Source organism: Porites lutea, chromosome 2 (genome assembly GCF_958299795.1).
Source record: "Porites lutea chromosome 2, jaPorLute2.1, whole genome shotgun sequence".
NCBI lineage: Eukaryota > Metazoa > Cnidaria > Anthozoa > Scleractinia > Poritidae > Porites > Porites lutea.
Genome location: NC_133202.1, coordinates 28,885,345 through 28,907,265, shown reverse-complemented (window position 1 = coordinate 28,907,265; position 21,921 = coordinate 28,885,345). Strand labels below are relative to the sequence as shown.

The 21,921-nt window shown below is 39.5% G+C and overlaps 1 pseudogene; it reads left to right on the top strand.

The window, feature by feature from the left end:
- The first annotated feature begins 5,601 nt into the window (after positions 1–5,601).
- Positions 5,602–14,795, top strand: LOC140925995 (uncharacterized; annotated as a pseudogene).
- Positions 14,796–21,921: the final 7,126 nt, after the last annotated feature.

Genomic DNA, 21,921 nt, shown 5'->3' with positions numbered 1-21,921 from the left:
CTTCTATTGAGCAAGAAGGGAAAGTTTGGGCAGGTCATAACTAAATTAAAATGGGCACCAGTCCACCTATTTACATGGTTGCAACACCCAACATAATTTCTGGGTATCTTTGCTAAACATAATAAATTATATTGACATGGCGAAAATTAGGAGTACTGTTAAAAAAAATACCGTGTGCCAAATTTAAGGAGTTCTGTGCCCAAAATTCTTGTCCTGTGCTCTGGCTTTAAGCCTGTGTAACATTTGTCTCCTTCCATTGTACCCATGGAATCATGGGTAATATTCAAAGTACTGTACGATTCCTGTCAGACCTTCTCTGCATTGCAACTGTCATGAGGTGTTATGTTTTGTTGTTATCTGCATGAAATCAGCAGTTTATTGCTAGTTATTTTATTTGTCATTGATCATGTCACAGCTGATACCAAAATAAAAGTTTAGCAAATTTTAGGTTAAGTTTTCATAGAAGCAAGTTAGTAAGTAAGTAAGTTGGTAACTTTATTTGATCAGGGTAGCCCATGAGGCAACAAGTCTGGTATGCATAGGGGGCCCTGAGAAATAAAAATGTATACAATTTACAAATTTTTAAGGTATGTACATGATTAAAATCAACAATAATAATATAAAAATCTATCTAGGGCAATATAAAAATTGTGTGCTTAGAGATACCCTGTTGCAATTAATTGATGGAGAGCCAGTTATCTTTCCTTCTGTTTTCAGTACAGTGAAACCTCGCCTTATGGCCACCTTGGTAATACAGTCACCTTGTTATTACGGCCAACATTTTTGGCCACCTGGCAAAAGCCACCATACATTTTCGTGTAAAAAAACTCTTGATAATCGGTCACCCCGTTAATACGGCCAAATGTTTTGGCCCAATGGTGACCGTATTAACGGGGTTCGATCCACTGTACTATGGAGTTAATTTGTTTTCTCCCTTGCTTTGATAATTTTGCTTCACTTTCCAGTGGCCCAAGTTTCTTTTTTAGCCTCTTTTTTTTTTGCTCCGTTTTTTAAATTAGTATTATTCATGAGTCACTAATCTAAAGAGAGAAGACAAAGTACACTGTATGGCTCTTATCAAAAGTACAACTCAAGCTGATGTTTTTTTGCTTTCTACTCTGTTTTTCCAAACTCTCTGCAATTTTCTTCTCATTAGTGACCATGAAATAATTCCAAGCCATTCTATTCCAGCATTGCTCACTCAACAAATTTTCTGATTGAATGACTGTGAAGCAACACACAAAGCAATTAGGGGCTGCAAGCACCCTTAAAAGGCTGGAAAGTTGGCGTGAAACTAATGCACCACTGCAAACATGGCTTTTGATTCAGGATGTATAATTTTTCTTACACATGAAAATACATCATTTGCAATTCTGATTGGAAGACGTATCATTCTTTTCATGTGTGAAAAACAGTCATTGTTCACTGTTCTCCTCATTGGCTAGAACTCATGTGCATATGAACATTTATGACAACGCTTTTCAGTATGTGAGTATATAATAAGAGTTTAATAGTAGTCTCAGTGTATCCTTTGTTGTTCTGTATATCATCGAACACTAATAAATGTCGAGCCCTTGTTTGTTATTGTTTTGACTCTGACTTTAGTTTTTATATGTTTATTATCAAAACACTAATAACAAACAAAGCAACATCTCTTGACTGCCAATATTTAAAATGATCTACCTGTCTGTATGTGTGGGAGGAAAAAATTACTGGCATCCATATAATTGATGTACAGGGTTGTGCTCTAGTAGTGCCTGGTGGTCCCTCGTGTCCAACATTTGTTGTTGGGTGACTAGAAAATCTTAGTTTTTTCATAGAAATCCTATGCTGGCACCTTGACTTGCACAGGTTCACTAAATAAGTGCACTTCAGGGCTGAATCCCTTCAATTTTTCTTAGAGCACAGCCTTGAACCTAATGTAACTTTTTTCGTCGAGTTTTGGACTTTTTGTTAATTTTTCAATTTTTTTGCCGTTCTTTAATACTGAACAGCTCTGGTGGGTTGTGCAATGTTTTTGCTATGAATATTATAATGTGGATTAATGAAATAAAATTGTGCTAAGAAATTAAGCGTAAATTATAACAGTTTAATGTATTTTAATGAAATTTATACAAATAATTATTGTAAGGAGAATGACAAGTTATTGAGACAGTTACTTCCCTAATTTAGTTTTAAGATATATTGTCCCTGTAACTATCAACCTTGACCTGTTGGCATGTACTAGTATTTACTGCAAGTGTAGTAAGCACCCTTAACCAATTACTGCAGCCAAGGTGCAAATAGTACCAACCCTCTCAACAGAGAGGCATTTACTATATTGCCCCTTCCTTCTTCATTCCCACCAAATGTTGGTCCTTTTTATGTACATTTTTCGCACATATGCAAGAAATCTTGGGTACAGTCAACTATTGCCTTGCACTCCACTTAATTAAGGACACCTCTGTCACTACTTTGGACAGTAGGGTTCCCTCTGGGGTCTCTTTTGAGTCCCAATGTCACAAGTTGATTATTACAGTGAGTGATGTCTTTGAACAGTTTAGACGTCACAGTGAAAATCTCCTTTTACTGCTGGCCTTAGCTTACTGTGGCCTTCTTCTGTCACAGATCTATCAAAAGTCTCTCTCTTCTGCCTTAAATATCGGGAGTTACCTTTTTCCTGAAAATTGTCTCAAAAGTCATAGTTTTACTGATCAGTGGTGACATACCTTATCACCAAAGTTGTCCAAACGGATTTGAATAATTTTTTCGTAATGTCCTTGGGGTGGCATTCAGCTTGTTGTCCTTGGCATAATTTGCATAACTTGCAGGGTACAGCTTTTGTAAGGTCATGTATGGGGTTAGTAATCTAAGTTGTGTCAATTTATACAGTGGGAAGGGGGATACAGTGGAAGGGGGAAAGTTTCAAAATCCATCAGAGTTCAGACCAAAGAAATGTTTTTGCTTATTAACTGAGTGTTTAAAACTGTGTTGCACCAAATGATTGGGTATAAAGTTGCTATATAGAGTGTTTTCACTCATGTGGCCAGCATCTATGCAAATTTATTGGCGCAAAAGAAAGCGCCTTGCATAACAAAAGAGTTCAACTCCCAGGAGACTGGTTTGGGACACCAACATGGCCACTGTTTCATTGTTTTGGGACACCAATATGGCCGCCGTGACGTCATGTGAAAATACTCTATAGTTAGTTTAGGTTTCAAGAAGATAATGCTGAACAGTTAGAAATTAATGGTAGCCTGAGAAAACGGACCACATTAGGTGACGCCATCACTGGTTTCCTTGCAAAATGATGTCTGTGAAACTAGTGCAGATATTCCATACTGATGACGTTTCAATAACCAGATCTGGGTAGTGCTTCTGATTGGTTGAAGCCATCCTCGGAGACCCAGGGGCAGTCAGTCGGGTCGGGAGAAAAGGCGGAACGAAAGTTTTCAAGAACGGTCGAATGAGCCCCTGGGTACCGACTCTCACCGAGCTATTTCCAAAAATTCAAGCGGATGCCGGGTCCTGATTGGGCACAAAAAATGCTTTGTATTATTGTGCCCAATTGGCGAACAGTTTCTGCTGAGTTCTTTTCGTGAGTTCGTACACAACGGCTATCGTCTCGCCACATTTGCCCGGTTCGTTCACCAAGCTTGTGCGTGCAAGATTAAGGGAAACTTTAATTTTCTACTTTCCTAACCAGAAACGAAGGAACTACCGATGAGTCGAAAAAACGTTTAGGATGCTATCAGCAGGAGCAATTGAATTTGGCCCGAATATTCTGTTTTTGACGGATCACAATGTATCGTAAATAATAGGAAGTTTATTATGCGGCGGCGACGAGAAAGTCAAATAAGCAATAGCTTGACGAGGTAAAACAACGACTTTGCACGTGCATCACGCTTTTTTGCATATTTCATTGCCGTCAACTGCACGATAGCCTACGAACAGCAGACGCATGAAAATGCCTAATTTCACGTTTTATGATGGACGCAAAAAAGCAATGACAAAATTCAGTCTCTTCATGAACTTGCATTGGATATGGTTGAAAGAAATTCAGCTCCAGAAGAGTTGGCTTGCATTTGATAAAGTAAGCGAGTTGGAATAATCACGATAGAAACTAAAAAAATATCAATTCACTTTTCCATTTACGCAAGACGTGGCCGATGCAAGCGCGAATACCTGTTGTTAGCTGAAACTCGTATTTTTGGAAAAGCGTCTTTAGTTTTCGGGCAGACAATATTTTGAAATCAGATTGGGATTTTATATCAAACTGAAAGTTTCCTGACTGAGTGCATTTCTTTTGGTGCATGAGCCAGACAAGCCGTGATCAAGATAATAACCGTCGTGTACGAACACACGAAAAGAACCCAGGAGATGTGATCGCCGATTGGGCACAATAATACAAACCATTTTTTGTGCCCAATCAGGAGCTGGCATCCTCTTGAATTTTGGAAATAGTTCGGTGAGAGTCGGTACCCAGGGGCTCTTCCGCCCTTACTTGAAAACTTTCGTCGCGCATTTTCTCCCGACCCGACTGACTGCCCCTGGGTCTCCGAGGATGGGTTGAAGCAGACTTTAAGCCAATCAGACACACTACCAAGATCTGGGTAGTGATGCATCATTGGTATGGAATTTCCGTGTTCGTTTGTCATAATTAAGTCATTTTGCAGGGAAACCAGTTGTGGTTGTTGACACGAAATGTCGGCTGTTTTGTCAGGCTATTAAAAATAGTGAAAATGATTACATGAATACATTTTAAACAGTTTGTATAACCTCCATCCATATTCACTTGCTAATATAAGAAGCTTAGCCCCACATAACATAACGTTATCGCTTATAACATTTTTGACCATTTAATACTGAGTATAGCAAAGACTTTACTATGAAAATGGAAATAAAAATAAGCTCAAAAAGTAATTATTATTTTACAATTATTTTGGTATGAACTTACAGAAATTCCATCTCAGTGCAAGTGATGCATTCTCGGCTTTATATTAAAAAAATAATCTTAAGAACTGAATTGGATTTGTTCTTTGTTGAGTTAAAGTTTCTTTTCTGTCTTTTTTTAACGATGTTCTATTTATGAAAGACCATGCACTTTAAGCGAACAAACATGATATAAATAATAATTACCTGCACAGTTACCTCATCTAAATATACAGTGTTTATGTTTTATTATCCAACGCCTTGGTTGGCTTGATTCTTTTAAAGAATCTGCCTTTTTATAAATTGCATGCCTCGGTGATTTAACTTCCTTTGTGTAGTTTCTAAAGCCTTTGTATGAACAACTCATATTAAAAGTCGTCACTTCTTGTGCGGAAATACAAGAAAACTCAGACCTAATTTACTTCATATTGGACAGAATTATTTCTAGTTTCCTTTAATATTACTTCTTAAGTTTAGGGGAGGATTAAGGTCAGGCGACACTTTGTTAAGTCTATCATAAGCGGCATAAATCTCATTAACTTGAAATCCTGGACAGTAGAATGTCTAACCACAACTTAACAGAAAGTCATACAGAGGCACCATTTGAACACTAACAGGTGATAAATTGTTGAATCATTTGCCATGCTTTGTTTTCTTTTAGGTGATTAGCCATTCTGATCATGCTTGGAAATGGCGTCTTTTCCGGAAAGGTCCCGCAAAGTGCAAGTCACCATTTTAGCCTCTGAGTGGGGATCGAGCAAAGGAGGGCTGTCAACCATAAACAGAGAATTAGCTATTCAGTTAGCCAAATGCCCTGAAGCGGAAATCACTTTCTTCCTTCCAAAATGTAGCCAAGAGGACAAAAAATTAGCCCTGCAACACAACGTAACGATTATCGAGGCAACTCGTCGGCCTGGCTTAGAAGAACTGGAGTGGCTTCTCTTTCCACCAGAACATTTACAAATAGATGTAATCGTTGGTCATGGAGTTAAACTCGGCAAACAAGCACAAATCATCAAAGAATCTAAAAAGTGCAAATGGATCCAAGTTGTGCACACAGACCCAGAAGAACTGGGAATGTTTAAGATCTATTCCAACCCAATTTCCAAGGGTCAAGAGAAACATAAAACAGAGGTAGAGTTGTGCGAAATGGCGGACCTCGTTGTAGGAGTTGGACCTAAGTTGAGTGAGGCCTTCCGTTCGTATCTTCGAGGCTGCCAAAAAGATAAAAGTGTAGCGGACTTAACTCCCGGAGTATTTAAAGAATTTGTCAGCGTGAGACAGGTTGTGGAAGAAAGAAAACAACGCAGTGTCTTGGTGTTTGGTCGTGGGGACGCAGAGGATTTCGAACTAAAGGGATTTGACATCGCTGCAAAAGCGGTTGCTGCATTACAAGATACTCGTCTTGTGTTTGTTGGCGCTCCAGATGGAAAACACGAAGAAATAGCGACGCGGTTAACCGGATGTGGTGTTCCTGCAAGTCGCTTTAGAGTAAGAGGGTTTATTGAGGACCGAGAGAGTTTAAGGCGCTTGTTTCAGAAAGTGGATCTTGTGGTCATGCCTTCAAGAACAGAGGGCTTTGGGTTGGCGGGACTTGAGGCCCTGTCAGCTGGTCTCCCTGTGCTTGTCAGTCACAACTCGGGTTTTGGAGAAGCATTGTGCAGTGTACCATTTGATTCATCCTTTGTAGTAAACTCAGAGAACCCCACCGATTGGACCGCAGCCATCACGAAAATCTGGGCCAAGGACAGAAAAAGTCGACTTGAGGAGGTGGAAACTTTGCGCGACTCTTACGATAAGAAATACAACTGGGCCAAACAGATAAAAGATCTTCTTCGCAAGATGATCAGCTGGACTCATGGTATAAATGTCAATTGTACTTTTTTATTGTGATTTAATCACAGGTACCCCAAGCTCACGAGTGAATTGCGTAGCAGAAATATTATAAGAGTTTGTATGGAAAGTTTAGTTCTACCGCTGCTCTCTCTATATATATATAGAGAGAGAGCAACGTTAGAACTAAAACTCGCTAAAATCGCGCTGAAACGGCCACAAATGCTAAGAACGTACCACAAACAAGACAGGTAGACAAGGTAGGAAGTATTTTTATTTCTGTTTTAATGCCCTAAACAACGATCGATAATTTTCCCATACAAACTCATAATATTTCTGTTACGCAACTCACTCGTGAGCTTGGGGTACCTGTGATTTTGATTTAAATACTATGACAGACCACGCCTGCTGTTAACGACAGGAAATTTTAGTTTTCATAATCAATCCCTATTTTTGAAAATCAGGTTGGGCTGTCAGCTTGTAAGAATTACTTTGGATTACCCAAAACGTTTTTTAGGCTGAAAATTGTAGCAAGAATTTTAGTTTTCATAATTTAACCCCTTTCTGTAAATGAACTATTTTTAAAAATCAAGTTGGGCTGTCAGCTTTTAAGAATGACTTTATATTTCCCTAAAATGTTTTTAGGCTAAGAAAGACGCGTTGTATCTTGTAAACGGTTTTATCTTCTTACAACTCGTTCTACTCCCAAGCCAGAAAGCAGGAAAGAATGCAGTATATTAACTCCTTAGTATATTCGTTAAAATGTAAAAGTCATTTCTTTTCTCGATGTTTGATCTAATCGATTTTTTCAAATGTCTATAGCTGGTCAGAATGTTACGAACATAACTATCTTCTTGCAAGGATTCTCAGGGGACAGGGGGCACAACGCGGAAAACAATAGTATAGTTGCAGGCCGCAAATTTAAGAATGCACCCCTGTTTGAACCATGGCCATCTGATGTTATTAAGACTCGTTGCTACCCTATATTGGTTTCTTACTCTTGGGAAGTATGCATTATGAACACTTAGGCCAACATGATAAACAACTCTTGCCTTTCAATGTTACTTATCCGAATTTGTATCTGTAATACGTTTCATCTGCGACCTTGATGGATATAATTCTGATAGGCGCCATTGCGAATACCATTTGGCTTTTCCATCTTATTTGTTTGTCAGTTGAGTGTAGTGACCAAAGAAAGAAGAGAAACAATGAAGGGGTCATCACGAACAACCTTCAATCTGAAGCAAAGGCCAGAAAAACCATGCGCGATATCATGGCTTCCGGATCTACCAGTAAGAGCTCATAATATACATCGGGGCTTTACCACAGCCCTTCTGAATTAAAAATAGAGCTCAATTTCGCTCCGCCCAAGCATCTGTACAATCTCTTTTCCTTCCCGTTTCCTCGTTCTAGGTGTTGGAAAGAGGACACACCCTAAAACAAGGTTGGAAGAATGCCATTAGATTTTCTCTGCCTTGTTGTTTCGTTACCGTATTCAAATTACACGACTGTTATTTGGTCGAACTTTTCTTTCAAAATTAGTCCTTTTGACGTTCGTGCAAAGGGAGCATTAGGGACTTTAAGATCCAACGACGCGGACGACAACGAGAACGTCAAAAAACAATAGGTTTAATTAGCAAAACAACAACTTCGCAAGTGCGTCAAACCTTTTTGTGCATTTCTTTCCCGTTTTTGCACGACTACGATGTGAAAATGCCCTAATTTCGCGTTTTACGGAGAACGTAAACAAACAACGACGAAATTTTATTTCTCTTTCTGAGCTTGAATATGGTCCCTTGAAATTCAGCTTCAGGACGGTTCGCCTACAATTGACAAAGTAAGTGCGTAGGAATAATCACTATAAAGACTGAAAGAACGCAAATTCACTTTTTAAGCGACGTTCTTGTTGCCGTCGCGTCGTGGGATCTTAAAGTCTCTATTATTCCGGAGGTAACGCTTCACCTGTGATGGGAGTGGGGTATAAAGCAAGTAAGGTCCAATATGTACGTAGGATTTCACTTTACCACCAAAAGTCTAACAAACAGTAATTAATATAGTAATTTTGTTTGATTATTCTTTTAGATGTTGAGTCAACTCAGTTTTTCTCGACCAAAGGAAGATCAAATTATTCTCGATTATGTCGTCTTCTAATCAGCTTGGGTTCAAAAGCCCTCAGAGAAACGTTCGACAGAATAATTCCACCACAAAATCTGCAACGCATTCTGAAACGTAACCCAGTACACTTTAAACTTCAGTCACGTCGAAAGGAAGGGATACTAAACTCAGTCCAGTGGAGTAAATTGTATCCTGCCACAGCTTCTGAGGCTTCGTCCGCAGGCTTCGCATCCCCCTGCTAATGGTGCTTCTAAGGACAATCTGTGATCTGGGTCCTCCACCCGCTGGTTGGGATGCTCCTCCTCTTCCCGAAGACACAAGCCGTGAGTCTGACATTGCGCGTCTGAAATATTTCTTCGACGCCGTGTCTAGTCATACTGGAGAAGGTTTTGTTAGTGATGCTGTCTTCAGTAGCTACTGGCAGCATGACACTCTGGTTCGATTGGGAGGAGCTGATTATGAAGATGTCATTGAGCAACTGAGGTGTCAGGAAATGGACCTCCTAAGTGACTTGAACATTTCAGAGAACTTCTCAAGCAATGGAAGAAGGTGGAGGACAATATCAAAGACAAACTAAATGAACTGGAAATTTCAGAGGCTTTAAAGATGGCAGGTGAGCTTTTGTGGTAAAAATATGTCTGCTGTTTTTATTAGCATGGCTAGAGTTTTTAATTATTCAGTACAATGGTATAAGAAAAACTTCGATTTGGTCAGTTTGGTAAGCAACGGTCATTTTTGTTATGTATTTAGCTATTCTTTCTTAACTAGGCTCTCGGGTTATATATAACTAGGTCCTGCCTGAAAAGGTAACATTGTCATTGAACGTTTTTAATTGATCTTAAGATTAGGACAAAAGATGTGCGAAGAGACCAGATGCTGAATGTGAATCACGCTTGGTCTTGAGTCAACAGTCTTCAAACGTACGTTGACAATTCTGTTGTGGGACTGCTATGAAATTGCAATCTTGTCATTAAGTGGAGGCGTTGTTCTCCACATACAGTTTTGGTCTGTTCCTTAAAGTTTAGCCCTTCTCCTATGGGAGTAATGGGGGATAGGTTGAACTTACTGCAATATTGATCACCATTGATTTTTTTCCAAGGCCTTGAAATAAGTAATGTGTAGGTACTAGTAACGTGTAGTAAAAATTGTTTTGCTTGGACAGAACCCATTTTGGCAGGTCGAATGTAAAACAATAGCTTACGAAAATAATGATACTTACGAACGCAGAGAATTGGTGAAGAAAAGTGTTATAGTACAGACGAACTAACGGAGGGCTAAAAGTCTAGAGGAAAAGACTTCCGAATTGGTTCTGAGTCAATAGCTGAAGGCTGAAGACCAAATGGGCTATTGACTCAGAGGCCATGAGGGTGAGAGGAATAATAAAAGTAAAATCCAACTAGTTGGTTAAAAATATGGAGAATAAGAAAATTTTAGCTAGTTAAAGCTAGACTTTAATCCTTTTTTGCCTCCAAAAAGCCGGTCCCTTTCGCTACCAGTGGGCTATAACACATAGCCTAGTAATAGCTCAACCAATCAGAACGCAGCATTGATAATAGACCACTAGTTGGATTTTACTAATAAAGGTTGATACCATAGGAACAAAGTTATGTAAGGGGAAGGGGTTGACCTGAAAGTGATTACGCAAGAACAAATGTAAAACAACAAACGAACGAGAATATAAGAATTTTGGTTTGGCGAGCTGCACGCGTAGTAAATTCCCAGCTGAAAAAGTATTGCTGTAAAGTAATTTTCCATAACTTTTGACAATGGCAAGTGGGCTGTCGATTGGACAATCGAAGGACGCCTATTTCTTGTTTTGTTTGTTGGCATAATAGACTGTTCACAGTCCCGTATTTCTTCGGAAGATCGTCAGGATCGAGCGCTTTTCGGTACGGGCGGCCTTCTTGGTTAGGCTAGATTTGCAGCATTGAAACCCAGATCGCCAACCGTAACGCAAAGTGCTCGATCTCGACGATCTTACGGAAAAGTAGGGGACTGTGAACAGTCTAGCGGAAGAAATTAGCTCATCTTATGATCTTGTTAGCTTCTGGCTGATACCAAATATAACAAACAGTTGCGAAAACCTTTTTTCGAGGTCTAACGAAAATCACTCTAATACGGTACGAACAAGGCGACATACGGAAAAGCAGTTAGAACAACACTAATGCCATACGGAATAAGCCGACGTACAGAAGTGAGGTTAGGAGACAATGCTCAGAATGTGTTCTGTCCCACTGTTTGCCCCATGAAAGGGAATCCAAGATCATCCAAGATATTCTTGGATTCTGGATTCCAAGCTGAGGATTCCGGATTCCAATTACTGGACTCCAGATCTTTTTCAGTGGACCTTGGATTCGTTTTCTTAAAGCTGTACTCCGGATTTCAAGGCCCAGGATTCCGGATTCCAAAAGCAAACAATTCCAGGATTCCTTATTACACATGCAAATCTTTCCCGGATTCCGGAATCCGTATTCCCTTACATGGGGAGACACTGTCCAGTGTTCTACAATATCCACTATAAACAATAATCATAACTATAACAAACTTCTCAAATCTGACTGGTTATCAACTGCCCTGATTTCAGCCTTAAAAGGACAGTTTCATAGGACAGTACGCGTCATGCGCGCGAAAACGACTAAACTGTACGTCTGGTGCCCAATTTGTCGCTCTGCCATTGGTCAAGCCAGTTGTTTGATTTGCGCCCGCCGTCGTCAACTGACGTTCCCGTTCTGTTGCTAAATCAGCCTATTGGACAGCACGCGTCATCACGCGCACGCTTAAATGGCTTCTTTTTTTTTAGCTAAAAACTCTTGGAATTTCTTGTGTTTTGATTGTAAAAAGAGCCTTGTGTATCGCAAATTTTGTTAAAGTTATGATTAATTGGTAACAAAACTTCGTGTCGTCCAATTTTGTCTGTAATCATACTCGTGATTAAACCAATCGGGCTCCCGCTACGCGGTCGTCCGATTTTGTTAATCACTCGTATGATTACAGACCGAATTGGACTCCACTCAGTCCGGTTACCGTCACCAATTAACCGAAAACATGACCAACCATTCATTGTTAAGCTGGGCATAGTCGCGGTTGACCTGCGTTTATTTCAAGTCTGGGTTTTCGCACAATGCAAATGTCAAAGAGGTTAGAAGACATTACTTATTCTCACTCCTCCGCAGAGGCCTCTTTGCTTGTGTCGCAGGGAGGCTGGGGGAGAGAAAAAGACATTACCATTTTTAGCCGGATACCCAGCAGGAGCCTCAGCGGAGGAGAGAAATACTTATTCCACATCAACAAGCAGGCATTCGGAAAAACGTTAAACAGGCAGTGCTAATACCGTTGGAGAAAGAGATGCGGAATAGAATTGGTAGAAGTATTGATTTTTAAGTGCGCTTTTTGTGTAGATGTCAGTAGGAATTCTGTCCAACTGTACAGTGTTCCTCAATTTCCGTTATAAAAAGTAACTATCGGACACCATGACTGACCATTTATTGTTGAGCTGACATAGTGACGGTTGAGTTGCCTTCGTTTCAATCCTTGGTTTTCGTACAATGTAACTCTCAATGTACGCATTCCTTTTCATATTAATTTGCAGTATTGAAACCTAAATACACATAATTTACACAAGCCAAACAAAATGCAGGTTATGATATTTTGCCTTTTTTTTTGTAGATTTTTCATTCCCAGACGAAATTGTGGAAAAGATTCGTCAACTCTACCGAACACGTGAACAACGCCTCCTGCCCGTTCCTTGGTGTGAAGATTTCAGTTTTCATCTGAATGAAATTTTTACCAGGTTGAAGATCGTGAGCAAAGAAAAAACCCGAGGAGTACTTACTGACGATATTACCGATATGACTGCAATCTTTAAACCGCACGTAGAATGCCAAAGTCCCAGAACAGTCTTGATTGAAGGAGACCCTGGCATGGGTTAAAGCGCGTACTGTCAGAAGCTAGCGTATGATTGGGCAACTAAGCAGAAAGAGTTGGACCCCTCTTTTCCGGACATTGACGTGCTACTACTTCTCAAATGTCATGAAGTAAAATATAGCATCTGGGAAGCTATTGATGATCAAATTCTTCCCGCGGAAATTGACGATCAGGCTAAAGAATGTTTCTTCAAATTCGTTCGTGAAAATCAGTCAAAAGTTATGTTAGTACTTGATGGATTAGATGAAATGGACTCCACTGAAATCGAATCTATGACTTGGTTGAGGGTAAAGAACTTTCAGGTTGTCACGTTATACTCACATCCAGTCATGACGTGGGGAGGAAACTAAGGAGGTATTGTGACACTCTGTGGGAGATTGTAGGCTTCAGCGAGGAAGACGCAAATAGTTTTATTCGTACGTACTTTAAAAACATCAACAGGGAGGACTTACTGAAGAATTTGCTACAAAGATTCGGTATTCGCATGAGTTAAGAAACTTGTCAAAAAATCCCTTGAACGTAACCTTGCTTTGTGTTCTTTGTGAAGATTTAAAGGGCGTTTTTCCAACGAGCAGGACTGAATTGTACACTGAGTTTATCCTATGTGTTTTAAGGCGATATGAAAAAAAGCAAGGATTGTCGAGCAAAACTGAAGACCTTATGAGCATCTACAGGGACGATCTAGTACATCTGGGACGAGTGGCGTTACATTCTCTTCGAAAAGGAGAGCTATATTTTGAAGAACAAGAATCTGGAAGTACCTCTATTGCTTTATCGAAGTTTGGATTTATTTCACCCCAGGCTAGTGGCTGCAAGAGGAAAGTTCTTGTGCGTTATGCATTTCTCCACAAAAGCTTCCAAGAGTTCTTTTCTGGATTTTATCTTGCTTGCAAAATTCTTGACGGAGTTATTGACTGTGTCTCAGTAGTAAAAGACGAGGGCTTTCGAGACGAATTAAAGCAAGTCTTTTTATTCATGATTGGGATTTTAGCTTCAACGAGTAAGGAAACAGCAGAGTCTGTTATAAAAATTATGGCTGAAAATATTAATTTAATAGATCCCAATTGTAATGAAGACATTTGTGCATTATTTCATTTAGCCTTAGGCTGCGTTTTAGAGTGCACAAGTTTATCTCGTACCCTAGGGTTACACCTTCACATAAGTGATTTAGATTTGAATATGATCATCATTCATGAATCCGGTGCTGCTTCTCTTTCCCAGGTTCTTGGAGCCAACTCCTCTTTAACTAATTTGTATTTGAGAAGGAACAACATCGGTGATTCTGGTGCTACTTCCCTTTCCCAGGCTCTCGCAGACAACTCCTCTTTAACCAATTTGAATTTGTGTGGGAACAAGATTGGTGATTCTGGTGCTACTTCACTTTTCCTGGCTCTTGCGACCAACTCCTCCTTAGCTAGTTTGGACTTGGCAGCGAACTCAATTGGTGATTCTGGTGCTGCTTCCCTTTCCCAGGCTCTTGCGACTAACTCCTCCTTAACTAGTTTGGATTTGAGTGGGAATGTAATTGGTGATTCTGGCGGTGCATCCCTTTTCCAGGCTCTTGTGGCGAACTCCACTTTAACTTATTTGAATTTGAGTGCGAACGACATTCGTGATTTTGGTGTTGCTTCCCTTTCCCAGGCTCTTGCGACCAACTCCTCCTTAACTAGTTTAGATTTGAGTGGGAACTACTGGATTGATGATGATCATATTGAGTCGCTTTCCCTGGCTCTTACAGCTAACTCCTCTTTAACGTTTTTGGGTTTGAGTTGGAACTGGATTGGTGGTGCTAGTGCTGATTCCCTTTTCCAGGCACTTGCGACCAACCCTGGGTTTGAATGGTCACGGTATTGGTGATTCTAGTGCCACTTTCCTTTCCCAGACTCTTGCAGCCAACCCTTCTTTAACTATCTCGTTTTGGAAAGTGAGGAAAAGGAGGAGGAAGAACTAAGCCTTAGTTCTCGTCTTCCTCACTTTCCACTTTTGGAGTAAGTGAGAAAGAAATTTTGTTTTCTTAGGGAAAGTTCATTTAATATGACAAGGGGGGGGGGGGGATGAAGATATTGAAACTCGAAGCTTGAAATTTTAGCAGCCCCCCTCGCTAGCGGTTCAATTTTTTAGGAGCCCCCTCCCTGGTAGTCGAAAAAATTTCAGAGCCCCCCCCCCCGTCCTCCTTCAATTCCTTTGCTCCCTGAAAAAAGATCGCTAGACTGTATTAAATATATTTACCGTTATTGTCTTCAATGGTTTATACTATAACAAACTTGAGATACAGTTGTGATACAATTTTCTAAAGCATTTTTGGGATGAACAAGAGTGTAATAATTACTGAGACTACATTTGTTATATCTGTAAACCACGTGATATAGCTGAGTTGCACAGGCCATTAAATTGTTGAGTTGAAAACCATCCGATCTGTATGATGATGTCATGTGTTGGTTTTGAAGCATACAAATTTTCGGAGCCCCCCCTCCTAGCGCAACAATTTTTTTCAGAGCCCCCCTTCGGGTGTCTAAAAATTTTCGGAGCCCCCCCTCAATATCTTCATCCCCCCCCTTGTCATATTAAATGAACTTTCCCTTAGTACTTAACTTTTTATAGTTTCAATAATTCCCAGAAATTGTGTGACACGAAAGAATTAATTTCAGCAAGACATGATAAATGAAGTATTTCATCCGAACGCTTAAATAGTTGAAAAATGGGCCTGGGAGATTTTTTAAAGATCTTTAAGCCCATAGTTTAGTCCACTCTCACGATGCGGTAATTTAACTACAGCGACTAGACAAAGTTTACACTGGCAGTAGCTACTAGAAAAGGTAACCAGTCCTGACTGGTGAGGCATTCTGTCGCCCCATGTAAGGGAATCCGTATTCTGGAATCCGTGAAATTTTTGCACTGGAATCCGGAATCCTGAGTTTTGGATTCCGGATTCCAGTGCAAGGGGTCCAGCATCCCACTAACAATTGGATCCAGAATGGATGGTAGTTTTATATCGTTGAAATGAACCATTCATTAGGAAAATCAAACAGTTTCAGTGCCTGTTCATTGTTTTTCAGTTCCACTATAAAAGCAATCAATTTTTTCACGCCACTTAACGGTCTGTAGGTGCTCATTTAATTGGGGAGCAAATGACTACTATTATAAGGCCTCCTTATTTCTTTTTAAAGTCTTGGCTGTTTGAAAAAAAAGACTGTTTAGTTGTTGGGTTTTGAGAAATCGAAAATGGGATAGAACACGGCTTAACTTGCTAAACCCTTCAATTTTTCGTTAATATCCGACCCCAAGGGCTTCGTCTTTAGAGCCGTGTCTAAAGACAATTAATTTTACCCACATTTCGTCGCAAATTTAAATACAATTTGATCGTTTAGAAATAAGGAGTTGGAGCTTAATATGTCAACGCTTTTGGCAGTGCAAAACAGTCTATAATAAAGCTAACTTAATCGTGGGTATTTTAACCCTTCGTGAACCCTAGCTTACCGCTGCCCTCGAACTTCTAAGTATTTTTTAATCCATTAATTTTGTTACGCTGTTGCAGTATCTACCGGCCTTGTATAACTACTGTTCTATGCGAGAACTCGTTATACTACTCGTTATTTATTAAATAAAACTGTTGTTGTTGATGATGATGATCTTTGTTCTATTATTTAACGGAAAGTTGTTGCGTTGTGTCGTTTCTCCACAACTTGATGCAAGGCAGTCTTGGATTGTGGAATCTACGCTATGGGTTCTGGATTCCAGGTACTGTATTGTGAATTTGTGAAATCTGGATTCCGGATTCCAATCATAAGTGGGATTTCGCATTCCTTGAGCTGGATTCCTGAGTCGTTACCTCTTCCCAGAAGACAAAATGGCAACTGACCTACACCTCCTCAACGGAGGAGTACCAATTCATGCTTCCAGTGGTTAATTACTGGCGTTACTGTCCGGGATCCGGTTGTAAGTGTCGATGCCTATTTGAGGGCGGTGCTCGGTTTTGATTGTTATACTACCACATGAGAAATTTCTGCAATCTGATTGGCTTAGAGCAGTGGTATTTCGGCTTAATTTGAAATACCTATATACATGTGAAAATTACAAACCTTTTGCGGGTAGTAGTATAAACAAATAATAGCATGATTTGTATGTGATATTTGGCTTAAATACGTATAACAATTTCGAAATATCACTCGTGGTATTTATGCCAAATATCACTACAAATCATGCTATTACCTATACCAATACAAACGGTTCGCCACGTTTTGTAAGGAAATGCAAGAAATGTTGACTCGCCCATGGTAGGTCAGCGGTTAGGCAGGTAACCCTTCAACCCGAGACAACACATAAATAGGGCCTAAGAGCCAATCAAAACACTACAAACTAAGATATGGAATGTAAGTCTTGCTGGGCGGATAATGGACAGTATCTTTAGCCGAGCGCTTTATTAACAAGATACCCGAGCAATTCAAGTTTCAATTAAACAATATAATGCACAGAATTTCGAGCAGAATAACCTATTTTTGAGGCCAGTATTCTGCTGGCAGAATAAGGCATTTTCGAGAAGAATTTGAGCAGAATGAGGCAAAAACAGCGGCACTAATGATATGCATAACATTTGTAAGAAAAATTAAGAACTAAGGGCCTATTTACATGGAGGTTGGGGACCTTCACACTGTAGTACCAAGGGACCCGAGGTAGGTGACGTAACATGTAGCGGGTCACCCAACCTATCATGTAAACGTGATCAAATTAAAATGAGACATTAAATGAACAAGCAGGTTACCTAACCTACCTGGGGTCCCCCATCTCCATGTAAACAGGCCCTAAATAAAAAACAAATGGAAAATACCTTGTGATGAATTTAATAATTTAATAGAACGCACACATATCAAAAGTAAGCTGAATTACAATTTTACTACGCACAATGAATATCTTTTTATTTTTTAGGGGTTAGGTCCAGGAGCCTATTTTATATTTGCGAAAATAAATACGGCCCGAAGGTCCGAAGATGCTTTCGGATACCGAGCAGAACTGGAGTAGAATAACGGAGTCTGAGCAGAATTTTGAGCAGAATAAGCGATTTTTACGAGTACTGCCTGCAGGCAGAATAAGCCATTTCACGAGCAGAGTTTATCCAAGCGTATTCCAGCCTCTCAGAGAGTAGGAATGACGCGTAAGTAAAAGGCGCGCGAAAATATGAGCGCAGGACTTGGAAAAAGGGAAAGGGCGGAGGCGTTGGAGCTGCCCTTCCTCTCCCTAGTTTTCTCCCATTTTCGTGTTCGTGCTTATCTCGGCGCCTTCTCGCAGCCTGGAACAGTTTAGAGGTGTGACGAAATAAATTTCAACAGTAACAAATGCCTAGATTACTGGGCTAATATAGTTTAGTATATACTAAAACAGTGGATAGTGTTTTTCGCGCGCTCTGATTGGCTACTCAATCAGTGAATATCCTGCACTATTCACTGATTCACCTCCAGTTCCTCGGAGCGAGCGACGCCAAACTCGTGTAAGTTGCAAGCAAAATGCCTTCCCGGTTTGCTGCCTTAAACAAACAAAGAAATTTCACAACTAATCAAGCAAGCTGTTTCCGAAATACACGAAGAAGGTGACGAAGTTCGGATTGGAAGTTATAACAGGTAAAGCTTTGTCTTTTTGACACGAATTTATCGATAAAACCGGTGAAAAAGTTTTTTGTTTACAAATGCAAATGAAGCTTAAGTCTTGCTTAGTTTATTTAGTTGAGTTGTTCATTAATGAGCTTAAAACTAAATTTAATAATCTTTTTTTATAGAATGATTTTAAATACAAAAAGAATTCACAACTCCTTTTGAAGAAATTTCCCCGCAAGAGCCAGACAAATGCCTTCAAAAGTTTTAGTTGCCGGCAAGAAAAAGCGACGGCCTCAGCCGCCCGGTCATTACGCGCCAAAATTGTAATCGTTGGTAACAGTATTTGAGTTACAAAATCGTCGTTTTTGTGCTCAATTATCTCACTGTTTTAGTATATACTAAAACAATTATTCACCTCAGTGTCGGTGGCTAGTCGTGGATATTTACCTCACTGCTTCGCAGTTCGGTAAATATCCAGGACTAGCCACCTCCACTTCGGTGAATAATTGTTATTTATACACTAGTGACCTACATGGATTAGCAAACATTAAGAAAAACTGGCAAATGCAAAGCAAAAAGGAACAGAATAACATTTAAACAAACGACTCTAAGAGACATCATTGGGAAAGCAATGCACACTCCGGAGTCTTTCTGTTCAGTTATATTAAGAAGGGGACCATAATTTAGAAAACTTATGGCGGGGTTGAGGAAATTTTGAGCTACATGAACATTTTTTCTTTAACATTTTCCTTATTTCTTTAGTTAATTAGAACACTTTCAAACGATAAAAAGGGATTTTGCAGAAATTCTAGAAAATTTTCTGACTGCCAGGGATATAGTCTTTTTTTAAGACCCTCCCGTCAGCGACAAAGAAGGCCTATTTCAGCAAATTTGCCCGGTATATTCGAGAGAAAACTTTAGGGGTTTATCTAAGAAAAATAATAAAGATAACGACTGAGAGCTACTGAGAAGCTCTGAGAGTGACTTGCAAATCAATCTGGAGAAAGACAGGGAACAGTCTTTCATTCGAATTGGCGTCGTTCAACTCGTTGGCCCTACGTACTTCTTTCCTTTTGGCCAGTTGTATTTTTTTTTTCGCGGAGGTCTGGTTATTGAAGATTTCCAGCATTGTACGGTAAGACCTCTCTTTTAAAAGGTTCAGGTTTAAAAGTGTTAACTTTGGAGTAAAATGAAATCTACTCTTTAAAACACAAAATATAGCAGGCACCTCAAACTTTAGCGCGGCATCATCATTCATGAGCAACCTGATTTTGTAAAATTCCTTTAAAAATAGTGGGTGGATTCATTTGCAATATACGCGTATAGCTGTTGCATTTGTCCACTGAAATTTTTTTGTTGTTTTTAGGCTTAAAATCAATAAAAAAATTCCAGCAGGCTGCAAATTATCTTTATCCAGGGGGTTTTCTGAGGGTCTCAATGGGGTGGTGGCTTTGACGGTTGACAGTTAGTTTTTAATTTAATAATAATAATAATAATAATAATAATAATAATAATAATAATAATAATAATAATTGCTGCGGAGCGACCGAAGGGAGCGAGCAGCAACATAATCAGAATTTAAAGGAAATATATAAGGGCCGACGAATTCTCGAATTCATCACTTTTTACCACAATGCATTGCATTTAACCACACTTTTTACCACAATGCATTGCATTTAACCAGAGTGCATTGCGCCACGAACAACTCAAATAAAAACACGGGGAAGTTCGGTGGGTGAGAGAGTGCATTTTCGCAGCTCAGACTTAGAGTTTTCTTTGTGGCAAATTTTCTACAGCACGGTTAGAGGTCTTACCAAATTTTAAGACACGCAGGAGTCTTTCAGATGAGTACGATGGTTAACTTGGGGATTGGATTTCAATTCAAGAGCCTTTTTTGACTCAAGAGCCTTTTTTGCTCTTTGTCTCCGCAATACGGGGGATATACAAATTCCAGCTTGCTAGAAGGTGATGTGAAAGTGAGAAAATGTCATGAAATGCTATTCTTAAGAAACTGTATGAGCCGAAAATGGATGTGATTTTGACCATTCGCTTCAAAATAACAGCGGAAATCGAGATAACAAAACGTATGTTTTGTGTCCTACTTTGCAGACGAGGACGTGTATCGGCGTTTTGAAAAGCATAATTATGTTCTTTCATTCATTTATTGCCATGGAATATGCGTTTACATTGTTTTTTCACTGTTAATAGCTCGGTTAATGCGGCTGGCGATCATCTCGCCGGCGGAAGTTTCATGGAAAAGGACTAAAATGAAAGACTTTTCCTAAGCACTACGTAATCAGTCTCTGTGGTGTAGTAGCCTTGTAGTGGTTAAGTGTAATCGCGTCGAGTCGAAGGTGCCGGGTTCAAATCCTACTGAGTTATTTATTCCTTCTCTCTTTTTTTTCCCGTTTTTTGTGTTGTTGTTTTCTATAAATATATAGCTAAATAACTGTTACTTAATAAAGTGCAACAAACAGAAAGAAAAGTATTGTGTTTCCAGAGAAAATATCGTGCACCGTATATTAAATATATTGATAAACGATCTGAATTTCTATTATTTCCTACAATTTACTGTGGGAAAACCAGAGTTGATAACCACTTGATCATTTTCTAAACAACGTTCCCACGAGTTCTTTCTATAGACTGATAGTAATTATTCTAGTACTTTCCAACATGTAAATAGGACATTCAATGTCATTTTTGATTCTTTTAAGTCTCACTGCCTAACTAATGCCAGTATCAACAGAATGTGCCGCAGCATTACTACCTTTTAGATACCCTAGTAATAATAATAATAACGGTTTAATATCAGTACATCCATGGTATGGCTCTTCGAAGTATTTTCAGATACAAGCGGGTTGTAAGGTCTTGCAATGTCTAAAAAGAGTGTTTTTGAGAACATGGGAGCTGGTCTCTCCAGTTAAGAGAAGAGATTCTTCGGGAGCCAGAATCTCGTGAAGATCATTGAAATAGTGAGATATGAAATACTTTTAAACTTTTTGGGGTTTATCTTACTTGCAATTTTAACGGTTGGGAGTAAAAAATAACGTTTTTATTCGGTTGACAGTTAATTTTTATGCTGTTTGATGGATGATTGTTGACCCCGGTATTGAGACCCTCTTATCTAGCTTTTGAACAACTAGAGCCAGGCTGTTCAAACAGGCGATTTTCTTGTTATAACCAAACCGCGACGCAGCTCCTCTTGCACAGCAAATTCTGCAATTATTTTTTCCCGTTCCCGCAGCGAGGAAAGTAAAATCGTATTACGTCGGTATTAAAGTCCAAAGAAAAAATAGCCTCCTCGTCAGCTTACCGCTTATTTCCCCTTGGTATGCGACTGGTAGATGAAGGAAATTCAAAAAATAAATTACTTAGATAAACTGAAAGTCAGAAACCTAGACGATCAAACAGTTTCTTCATTTCATCAGATCTTTCTTGAAAAGTGAAGGAGAGGAAAAAAAACCCTTCCTTCCCGCGGGATATTCGGAAAACATGACATGATCTCAGGCAATCGGCTCCTGTCTCAGTCTCGATGGAAGTATCATTAAAAACT